The 12,459-nt window shown below is 45.4% G+C and overlaps 1 protein-coding gene across 5 annotated transcripts in view; it reads right to left on the bottom strand.

Moving 5' to 3' along the window:
- The window catches only part of CDK14 (cyclin dependent kinase 14), a 701,555-nt gene that overhangs the window by 388,075 nt on the left and 301,021 nt on the right, over positions 1-12,459 (bottom strand). The window lies entirely within an intron of this gene.

Genomic DNA, 12,459 nt, shown 5'->3' with positions numbered 1-12,459 from the left:
AATTGATATGATCCACAACTGCAAGATTAATTATTTCCACTTATCTGCCCCACCATCATAATCAGTGAATTAAGGGTCAAATTATGAAATGCAGAGTTACAGTAACCAAAATGTGGCGCCCCTGAGGCTCAGTCGCCACAGAGGTACTGCACCTCCTCCTGAGGTGTGGTGCCCCACCATCCAGGTAAGGTGGAAACTCCTGACCACGCTCCAACGCCTGCACCCCACACCACAAAGTAGTGTAGCAAAGCACCTTCGGCAGCTCCCTGCTTGGAGTATAGCAAAGCACCCATTGGTGGCTCCCTGCTTGGAACACGAAACGTGCTGGGAGGTGGATGGAGTTAGTTTACATTTCAAGGAGCGGGAAGAGTTTAAGTTGAGGAGTCAGTAGTTGGAGGGGGGAGAGGAAAAGATCCCTAGAGAGAGGGATAGATGGATGGAAGTGCTGCAGCAGATCCCAGTGATCTGGGTCTGCTGGCACGGGAAAGAGAGAACGAGAGAGCAACATAGACTGAAAGCTTGACTCTCCATAGAAGGAAAGGATTAGTACGGAACTTGAAGAGTAAAAGAGAACAGAGGACGTGGGTGAGAAGAGAACCCTTCCTAGAAGTTCTAAGCGCAAGGCCGGGGCCCGGTCCCCGAGGTTGTACGGATACTAATGGTCCTGCAGCAGACATCGGAAGAATAGAAGTAGTGACCACTTTATTCCCACACAAGACTTGGGGGCACAACAGCAACTGGATAGTGAGCCGGGACTTAGTAGCAAGAAGTCCCCGAAGCAGGCTACAGCTGTCTGCCGTACAAGTAGAGCTCATAGGAACATCAGACAGGAGGAACTCCAGTGTAACTCAGTACTAGGAGTACTTCATCTAAAGGCGCTATAAGAGGAGACGTTCAGAAAGGCACAAGTTGGCGGAGTGTTGGAAAGGAGTATTCCATCTGGCCTGGGGGGTTGACTGAGTCCCAGACCCGGAGGACATGGCACAGAAGCAGGCACCTGTTTGTGCAACAGACTGTAAGTAAAGCTTTGGAACTACATGCCCTGGTGTCCTCCACTTATTCTAGCGTCAACCTGCCCGGCATCGCTACATCCCCTGCGCCTGACACTACACCACCTAAGTGTCACCATATCTACTCTGCCCTGGGACAACAGCCCTGCCTGTGGAGGGCTACACCATCACTGCTGCACCACACCATCTGTCCCAGAGGATCTGTCTGCAGCGTAGGCCTAACACCTACATTGCCGAACACCACAGGTGGCATTCACACTGAACATTTACCATGGGCGACCAGGGCCACGGGCCGGGTCACAGCTACCGTGACAACTCCGATTGAGATCCACCGGGCCCGGTACCGAGTGCCCCACAGCCCTGGGTGTGAGGGCGTCCCAAAAACATTAGCCGGTCAAGTGACCCATGTACCATCCGCGCTGTTCTCAATGGTCTGTGTTAGATGAAACCACCTAACTACCATCTGTATAACCTAATGGGGTATAAAAGTAGGGGTTGTTTTTAGGAATTGGTCCGGTGACCAATTTACCATCACAGCTTTGATCTTAATGAGCTTTGGCGTTTTGCTCAAGTGACGTCGTCAATATACCCAAAGGAGGCTAAACAATAAGGGTTGTCCTATGATATGAAAAACAAAGGAGATGAAAGTTTACCCTTTCTGATCAAACTAATCTCCCGTTGTGATGATTATTTGATGCCTAATGGTCTTGTCTCGATGACCAAAAATGTCAGAGGACGGTCACCACTGTAGACAGTGATTGGCCGAACAGACATTTCCAGGAACTGTGGGGACCATGTAAGCATCAGAGAGGAAAATGACTGATCTGCAAGGAAGAGCATTACTTTTTTTTATTATTTAATTCAAACGTGTTGTCCACTTTTTTTTTAACTTAATAATAATAATCTCTATCTTTATATAGCGCTAACATATTCCGCAGTGCTTTACAGTTTGCACACATTATCATCACTGTCCCCAATGGGGCTCACAATCTAAATTCCCTATCATTATGTCTTTGGAATGTGGGAGGAAACCGGAGAACCCGGAGGAAACCCACGCAAACACGGGAAGAACATAAAAACTCCTTGCAGAAAAAAAATTGTGCATCGTTTGGCTTTTACAGACTCTTTGTTTTCTTGCATATACACCTTTTATGTCATCTGTGGTCATAAAATCAGCAAAAGTAGAGCAAAAAATAAAAGACAAAATCATTACAAACTCTCCCTTTATAACAAGCTCACTGACGGATTTTCAGTTAATTCATTCGGCAGTAGACAGTACAACACAGAGGCTTTAGATGGCAAAATGTGCAATAGTTTTCTAAAGACAACCAATTGCAAGAATTATTTTTAACCTCAAGAAAAAAGCAAAAAAAGTGCCCAAAACTGGATAAGTTCTTTAACACCTTTTATACATTTTTTTATTACTCCTTACCCCAATGAACAGCTGCCATTAATGTGGTTATCCAGCATCAGAAAGCCACGGCGGCTTTTGAGGTTAATGGGATTGAGCTGCAACAACATCCAAAACCTTTAGACAAGTTTGGTGCTTTTTTTTGGAAGAAAGCAGCCATGTTTTCCTAATCCTGGATAATCTCTATAATATGTTAACATTAATAAAATATTTGGAGAGTAAACATCATCGTCACATTTTGATGTTTTTTGTTTATTTTTTTAAATTTTTTTTAGATATTTAAATTAAAAAAAAAAACAACACATTTCTGAAAACCAGGCTCTGCAATTTTTCCTTTGATACCAGCAATTTCACTACAGGGAGTCTCCATCTCCTTCTAATGGATACCTCCTACGAGGAGTAATTTCACAGGAATTCATGCCATGGTTTTATATCAATATCTCACTAAAATCCTTATCTCTAGCGCTCGCAGCAGGCAGCTCGTGAGGGATTTCAGCTCTGGCTGAATACATAGGAACATAAAGGTAATAATAAAGAAGTGAAATGTAGTCATCCGGAAGGGAAATGAGACTGCACTGCATATGGATATGGGTGCAGAATCGTACCCCAGCGCTACACACCACATTGCAATGGAGCGGAGAGCATAATCTGACGTGATGCACACTGTACAATTATAATATAAATGCAAGCTCGCTTATTATAATTGTCATTTTTCCATTGCCTTAATATAAGAGCACTGTGTCTGAAAGCTAGCACCTGGAACAGCACTGTAAGGTAATGTTAGGAGAAGCATAAAAAAAGGGGAAACACTCCTAAAGTGCACAAGGTCCAAAATTTAACAAAGAAGGAACTGCAACATCTCACATAGATGTCGGGGTCGACCACAGAAGTTAGCACCTAAACAGGAGCATCTTCCGATGGGAAGGTGTTATGATTGGGTCTTCGAGGAGGAAAGCAAGACCAAGCTAAGCCACAGAAAACCAGAGAGGTTGGTAACTAAGTGGATTGCAGACCCCTGATCCCATCCACATACTACCATCTCTCTGTGTGTAAGGTTGATTTCAGCCGACATCTATAACCGCGCCCCTAAACACATTACATAACGGTCATCGGGTGTGTGTGTGATTCTGTTTCTGTGGTGGGCACCTTCAGGATTTACTCTAGCACCAATTGTGTAGCACCGGACTCGTTTAAACTCAAGGTAAAGAAACCAGACAAGTTTGCAAAAATAAAGTCCTTTTTAACAACGATAAAACTTCTGTACAGAGGGTAGCAGGAATAAAGCTTGATATTTTCTTCTGCACAATGCAGAAGTACATTGTTAGTGGTTATGGATGGCGGTACAATACCTGTAAAAAACATTACAGACGAACAACAGGACAAATTGGGTAACTCCATCTTACTGGTACAGGGCCACAAGGGACAATGTGTATTGCTGTGACTACTGAACCCCACGTGCGCACTTGTACAAGACATTTGACATCGGGGTTTTTTTTTTTTTTAGCTAGCGACCAGTTCTCTTGTACAAATCCCCTGATTCTGACACTCTTTTCCTTTTTGTGCTGCGATACTCCATTGCAGAGATATTTGCTCTCATTTCTTTTGGAGCACAATAACTGAAATCTCTGCTTGTAGCTCAACTGCACGTTTCTCTGGGGGCATGCTCTTTCACCCGTTCCTCTCAGACATTGCAGAGCCTTTATTGTCAGCATCTGGGAGGAAGGGGTGAAAGTGCATACCCCTAGAGGAAACTCTGAAGTAATGCGCAGTTGGACTGCAGGCAGAGATTCCACATACTGCGCTTCAAAAGCAACAACTGTGAATATCTCTGCAATGGATTAACGCAGCGCAAAATGGAAAAGAGCATCAGAATCAGGGGAGCTCAGGGATTTTTACAATGCATTTAACTCAACTTTTCTGAGCAACTGACAGGTTCTCTTTAATTTTTTTGCCTCCTGAACCCATTATAACATGGTAGGATGTAGAATAAAACTGATCCATCCTAAGTTTAGAATATGCAGCGATGACAAGCGGTTCACCGTGTGCCAGGAATGTCAGGTGAACACAGATAGGCATACAAAGACGCATATTCATGGCAGAGCAGAGGTGTCCTCAATCGACCTCCGCAATCAGACCACCTGCTTATATTCATTAATCTCTTCTATAAAACACTATATAAAAAGAAAAAAGAATTACTAAAAAACATTAGTTTCTATGGCAACTGGTATATCATATCTGCATTGCTATACATTAGCTATATTGTAAAAAAAAATTGTGGTTATAGTTTGCATTTATTAGAATAAGACCCGATACATTGACACTATAGGTATTCTCTGGCTTTATCCATTTATTTTTTCGCTTTGGACAATCCTTACTAATTTGAAGAGTGCACTGATGAAGATGATCCCTGTCCTGTGACTTCAGGGATCAGCTGTAATCAGCTGGGAAACCTTGCAGAAAGTGTTCGACTTGCCTGCAGCACCCCCAGAGGAAAAATGAGGAACTGCCACGTACAATAATAAAAATGAGAAACAAGAGCAAAAACTGGACACATTTGAGATGGTGTCAGGTCCTCTTTAACTATTCCTTTTAGAGTAATGTAAATTAGCATGAAATGTTTTGTGAAATACATGTCTACAGCTTTAAAAAAAAAAATTACAACTAAAAGCATGGACTCTATGTAACATCCATTTATGCATTTTGCAGAAAATTCCCCTAAAATATGAGCAGCTTTGTGACCCATATGTTCTATCTCCCAGTAAATTACACCATTTTTTAGCATTTCCATTTTTATGTGCAAAATTGTCTTATACATATAACTTTTTTTTTTTTTTTAACCAAAATCAAAAGGGACTATGCAAGGCAATGTGAAAATGAAATGCAGAGAGGCGGCCCGCTCCTCGGGGAACCGATATCATGAGTCAGATTTTCCATGAGGTTAGTGATTTCCTCGGATGAAAGTGGCCTAATCTGGAGCTGTGAATGAGGCGCTTTCACCACTTCACACGGGGAAATTACAAGATGAAAATGCTGCCTCATTCCTCTGACTACTGTGTGACATGAGCGAGGGTAGCGCAGCTCCGGCAGCGGGGTGGGGGGCGCTTCTCTCACTATACTACCACATAAAAATACTTTATAATAGTAACCAAACGGGGACAGAAAGAAATTATGGAAATAATCAGTGGACCGTCTGTCTCCTACATGGGTAACCCTTATAGTGTCCATATAGGAGGACGATGGCACATTGGTTGATGTCTTGATCCCAAAATGTTTGAGGTGCAAAATTTCAAAGAAGAAAAACTGAAATGTAGCAGTGGCGTTGGTAAGACCAAAGATCCAAGAGAGGGCAGATGTCATGGACTTCCATTTGGTTGACCTGGTTCTTCATGCAAGCAAAACTTTGAACTGAGTGGAACAGAAAGCCATAAAGGACTTTCCAACTTGTAAGGGTACATGCACACGCTGCGGAATCTGCTGCGGATTTGTGGCGCCCCTGAGGGTTCAGTCGCCACAGAGGTACTGCACCTCCTCCTGAGGTGTGGTACCCCACCATCCAGGTAAGGTGGAGACACCTGACCACGCTCCAACACCTGCACCCCACACCACAAAGTAGTGTAGCAAAGCACCTTCGGCGACTCCCTGCTTGGAGTGTAGCAAAGCCCCCCTTGGTGGCTCCCTGCTTGGAACACGAAACGTGCTGGGAGGTGGGTGGAGTTAGTTCACATAAAAGAGCGGGAAGAGTTGAGTCAGTCAGTCAGTCTTTCATTCATTCAGTCAGTGAGTGAGGATGTAGAAGGACAGAGTGTGAGATAGAGAAGATCCCCGGGAGAGGGATGGAAGAGGGAAGTGCTGCAGCAGGCCACAGTGATCTGGGTCTGCTGGCGCAGGAAAGAGACAGAAAAGAAGCTTGATTCTCCATTAGGAAGAAGGATTTGCACGGAACGTAAGGAGAATAAGAGAACAAGGCCCGAGGTTAGAGGAGAACCCTTTTCAAGTTCTAAGCGCAAGGCTGGGGTCCGGTCCCCGAGGTTGTATGGATACTGATGGTCCTGCAGCAGACACCGGAGGAATAGAGGTAGTGACCACTTTGTTCCCACACAAGACTTGGGGGCACAACAGCAACATATTAGTGAGCCGGGACTTAATTGCAAGAAGTCCCTGAAGCAGGCTACAGCTGTCTGCCGTACAAGTAGAGTTTATAGGAACATCCGACAGGAGGAACTCCAGTGTAACTCAGTACTAGGAGTACTTAATTCAAAGGCGCTATAAGAGGAGAAGTTCAGAAAAGGCACATATGTTGGCGGAGTGTTGGAAAGGAGTGCTTCATCTTACCTGGAAGTTGGCTGAGCTCCTGACCCGGAGGACGCGGCACGGATGCGGGCACCTGTACCTGCAACAGACTAAGTAAAGCTTTGGAACTACATGCCCTGGTGTCCTCCACTTTTTCCTGCGCCAACCTGCCCAGCACTGCTACATCCCTTGCGCCTGACACTACACCATCTACTTGTCACTTCACCTACTCTGCCCTGGGTCTACAGCCCTGCCTGTGGAGGGTTATACCATCACTGCTGCACCACACCATCTGTTCCAGAGGATCTGTCTGCAGTGTCGGCTTAACATCTTCATTGCCGAACACCACAGGTGGCGTCACGAATCACTCATCATAAGCACACTGAACATTCCCCTTTTACAATGGGCGCCCAGGGACACGGGCCGGGTCCCAGCTGCCATGACATCTCCCATTGAAGCTCATCGGGCCCGGTACCGAGTATCCCACAGCCCTGCGGTTTATCTGCGGATTATCCTGCGGTTTGGCCCTGCGGTTTCACCATCTCCACAATGGTGGAGATAGGAATCCACAGAAAGAATTGACATGTCAATTCTTTCTGCGGTTTAGAAACCGCAGATAATCCGCACGGAAAATTCAGCAGCGTCTGCACAGCGGTTTCCATTTCCCATAGGGAATAATAGTACTGTACACCGCAGCAGAAACTGCTGTGGTTCCGCAGCGGCCAAATCCGCTGCGGATCCACAGCGTGTGCACACACCCTAAGCCGCAAGCTGCCGGCGGCCTGTGGCCTACAAGACATCAGCGTCCCAGTGCAAGCGGCACAACGTCACCACTGCATTGCACCACCGGTGCCGACCCGCTGTGTGACCATGGGAGAAGAAGACTTCATCAGTCGGATTAGGAGAGTAGAAACTTTAGTTTTTAGAAGAGGTGGCCCAAAGGAAGAATTATTACTATCGGAACAGGCACTCAGACACTTTCTTAAGTGGGCACTTAGTTTGTTTTATAGGGGGACTCAATGGACAATATTACTGGGGTAGAAAACACAATATTTGCCTTCCCCCGAAACTCACAACCGATGCTACACCACTGACATAGGTACAATAATTATCAGCAATGCAAAATAGGGACCTCTGTCTAATGTTGCCAATGTACATGTGGATTTCCTGAATGAACAGGAAGTTAGAATCTAAAAAAGCCCTAGTGGCCAGTAAGAAAAGTGCAAGATATTTTTTAATTTTAGATATAGTAATATGAGGAAAAAAAAATTAAATTATATATATCAGTTTTATCAGCAGGAGATTATCACTAGAGGACTAATAAACCTGCTGCCATGTATTCTTCCATAATCATGAGCTCTGTATAACGTAGCCTCCACCACTGATTGTCAGCGTTCTGCCTATGCACAGTGTACATAGAAAGCTGTCAATCAGCAGTGTGATCGGGGTTATACAGAGCTCAGAATTCAGAAAAGTGATAGATCTGCAGCAGATAAAAGAGATTTTATCAAAACTGCAGTAACCATTAGGCTACATTCCCATGATGAGCTTTGAGTGAATTTTTATGTTGCGTATTTTCAAAACAATGCAAGTAACCCATTTTAAAATCTGTAACATCACGAAAAGCTCATCGTGGGAATGTAGCCTTAAAGTAAGTGGCACATTCCTGGAATCAGGGTCTCTGCCCCTATATCATGTAGCTCTCAGATGGGATGACCGATTCCCTCTAAAGAAAGGATTATTTTCTTATTATACATTCCATTTAAAAAGATCTAATTTTGTTGCCGTACTCCTCCAAAAGCGTAAAGTCATTAGATGGAGCCCATGATGATGACATTGACGTAGTCACAAGATGAACAAGACCGGGCGCTATCAATCTTCTTCTTCCTAATGCCGGACGGGAGACATTTCAATTTAAGAATGCCATTAAATCGGATTTTGCACCCTCTGCTCCTGGAAGCCCCGGGGCGAGAATTATATCAAATACAGCTAGAAAACCCTTTTGGCAGAACATGATTCATATTAGAAAATATTATAATTAACCAGCTGAGGTGGCGCAAAAAAAAAAAAAATCCAACAAAGACTCGAACTGACGAACCAAAATAATTTATAGGGTTCAGATGGAGTGCATCCCATCGCTGCGTGGATAACAGCAAAAAATGACAACACTCCCGTTACATGGCGCTCGGCACTAATGAACGCCGCGACTAAGAGCAAGAAAATGCCCGATACTGAACTCCTTGCAGAAAAGTGATTATTCCAGACGAGAACTTGTCTGTTCTGGAACAGGATTTTACAGAACTCCAAGATGAAATTGTCCTGTGTGTCAATTTTTTTTTTGCTGTTTTCATCGTCGTTAAAATGTAAATGAGACACGTGAAAATTTCATTAAGATGCAATCTCTGGAAGCAGGAAACAATGATCTCGGTTTTAAAATAGCCCATCCATTTTGTATTTGGAGCTCCCGGTAAAGACCTGTAGATTATGTCCCCCTTCTTATTGCTCCTAGACAACGACAATTATGCAATATTTTTACTTTAAATTCCCCTACCAGTTTTTGCTTTCTGCCCACAGCTCCCATGAAAAGCATTTATAAGAAGCGCTTAAAGAAGTTGTCTACTACTTGGACAACACAACCCCTTCTTGATCTAAATGTTTGGCCCCAATCAAATAAAAAAAATCTACATTCGCCTCCCGTACTGGCGCTGTTTCAGTGGTGTCTGCACTCGCGGTCCTGAGACTCTTGTGCGGGGTCACATGTCACAACAACAGCACGAGAGCCCTGGTACCGGGAGTGCCGATAACGGTGGAATGGTGCTGGCACGGGAGAGGAGTATGAAGAAAAAAAGTTGGACAAAAGTCTTTAAAGGGGTTGTCCACAACTTGGACAACCCCTTCTTGATTTAAATGTTTGGCCCCAATAAAATAAAAAAACCTATACTTGCAAGGAGGTGGACGGGACCGTGGGTATACCTGAGGGAGGCGGACCTTCCCCTGCTGCAGGAGGGAAGGAGGAGAGGGAGTTTCCTGCTGACAGGAGGGGGCGGGGAGAGCAAAAGGAGAGCGCACAGGCACAGGGGGAAAGGAAGGAAAAGCGCGCGCTGCAGGAGAGGTTGGCGCCAAGTGAGTGCAGAGCAGAGAAGAGCACGCTCTGCTTCCCCCACTGAAGTGTGCTGGCCCTGTGACAGGTCGTGCTGCTGCTATACAGGATAGAAGCTGTGGTGCTGGGGGCATTAGCCGTGCCAGTAGTGGAGAGCGGAGCATGCGGAGCCACCTCAGCAGAGCGGAGCGTGCGGAGCCGTGTCAGCGGAGTGGAGTGAGCGAAGTTAAGCCAGGTGCTGTACACTGTCAGACAGTAAGTGCCGCACCCGCTCTGCCCAAGAGTGTCCGCATACTCGAAAGAGCTCTCCGGCTGAGGACTGAGAGACAGTACGCGGTGAGCACCCTTTCTGTGAACATGGACCCGCCAGCCTCCGTGACCAGAGGAGACTCGCCTGACAAGTCTGAGACAGTCGATAGTGCCTGTAGGCCCGACGTGCGCAGTGACAGACCTGAACCCTTGAGAGTAGTAGCTGGACTGACCGAGGAGCGCGGCATCTTTCCTGCGGTGACACGTTCTGAGTGAGGGCTTGTGACTAAGAGTGATGAGAGCAGAACCCACTCTCACTGGCCAGCATCCTGTTGTTTTCCTCCAGAGGCTGTTTCTTTATCATGGCCAGAGACTTGAGAGACTGCAAGTGCCGCTGCTGTCGGTGCCACCGTTGGATCCCCGCCTGTCAGACTGCATCGAGATGACCCGCGCCGCTGTTGCTGGTGCCACTGTTGGAACCCTGAACTTCCTCGAAACAGAAGACTAGAATTCGATAAGTTTAACCTCTTTATTACTGAACTCTCGTTCATCCCTCACCTACCATGCCATCCTTCCATTTCTGCCCCATTCCTTACCGTCACCCTACAATCCCTCATTTCCTGTGTGGAGTACATCCCTCTGTAAATAAACCTGTTTAACCCTTGCTCTGCCTTCCCGTGCGTAACTGCATCCCGCGTTCCTGTAGGTTATTACATACTCATCTCAAGTGTCGGCACTGTTCTAGCTGTTGTTGTGACATGTGACCCCGATGCCCAATCAGAAGTGGCGTCACTGTCTCCGCCATCGGACAAATTGAACATGAACATGAAGTCCGGGCTGAGGCTGCTTTCTCACTTCTTCTTCATGTTCAATTTGTCAGGAGGCTGGACACTGATGCCAGCATTGATTGGGTGCTGGGGTCACGTGTCATAACAACCCTACAAGAGTCCCAGGACCGTTAGTGCCAACACCGCTGAAACAGCACCGGCACGGGAGGGGAGTATAGGTTTTCTTATTTTATCAGGGCCAAACATTTAAATCAGAAGTGGTTATCCAAGTAGTGGACAACCCCTTTAAAGACTGATGTCCAACTTTTTTCTTCATTGCTCAAATAAGTCAAACTAAAAATAAAGTAACTGTGTGAAAAGAGATTTTATTAATATTTTCCTGACATTTTGTGTATACAATTGCATCGCAAACCTATGTGTCTCCGTGGTAAAAGACTACAACCAAATCCTGTGTTGCAGGCTACAATGTGGCTCACAGTCACAGGTACAGACATATCATTGGTGCAGTCTGTGCGGCTACACAGGGACCCAAGAGGTAAGGGGGCCACATCCACCTCCAAGGCAGGTGGAATTTTGCATGATGATGAGCTGTTGGGCTGTACAGGGCTCATATATTGTATATTGCACAGGGGCCTCTTCTGTCTGTATCCGCCAGTGCACAGCCATCTTATATGTGTCTTTCCTTTTTCTGGAATCTGAAAGGGACGGAGGCCTCTGGAATGGGACATGAAGCTGACCCAACCACATTCCCATGGTGGTACAAAACGTCTAAAGCCGCTCTCGAGTTAAAACAAAAAGTGTGCTATCTGGCTGTTGGGGATGACCTCATGCGGCAGACACCCGGCATTGTGTGCCTTTGGCACGGCTGTGAGCCAGCCATTCTTCTTCTGGAGAGGAGAGTGCGGACATTAGGTATGCATCAGCAGACCCACTGACAATGATAACTTCTCTTTTCACAGCAACGAGCTCTTTGAAACACAACTGTAATGGGAAATGATCACTTTTAGAAGAGCGAGTGAAAAGCACGTGGTCACATTTCAATGAGGGTCCAGCCCTGTTACGCGCATAGGATCACATATGGGACTTCCGACACCGGATACAATAGTTCCGTACACAGATATTACATTATTGTGAAACGTCATTTTCCCTTTGTGCCAAAAATCTCGCTTTAAATAATTGGCCTGATCGGAAAGTCTCATAAGCCAACAGAGAGCTGCAAAATAATGCAAGGTAAAATGAGCAAGTTTAAGTAGTATTGAATATAATACCTTTATTAAGGCCAATTCTAAATAAGGACCCGAAACTCGCCATAAATATATAATTTTTTTTATCTGGTGTAAATGCTGCTCTTCTCCTGAATCCGGTAATGTTTTACTTTTGATCTTGCGTCTCTCCGTTCCTGAGATATGGCCCCTTCTTTCTTGTACGTAATTCTTGTCTTTTTGACCAAGTGGGAGTGGTCCTCAATTTTTCTCTATGGGCGTCATTGTGAGGACCACTCCCAAATGGCTAAAAAAAAAAAGACTACATCTACACAAAGGGAAGAGGTGGCCATATCTCAGGAATGGAGAGGAGCAGGAACAAGAGAAAAACATCGCCGGATTCAGGAGA

The sequence above is a fragment of the Dendrobates tinctorius genome, unplaced genomic scaffold, assembly GCF_039654945.1.
Source record: "Dendrobates tinctorius isolate UK_male_01 unplaced genomic scaffold, ASM3965494v1 ptg000070l, whole genome shotgun sequence".
In the NCBI taxonomy this organism is placed as follows: Eukaryota; Metazoa; Chordata; class Amphibia; order Anura; family Dendrobatidae; genus Dendrobates; species Dendrobates tinctorius.
This window is presented reverse-complemented; position numbering and strand designations above follow the sequence as displayed.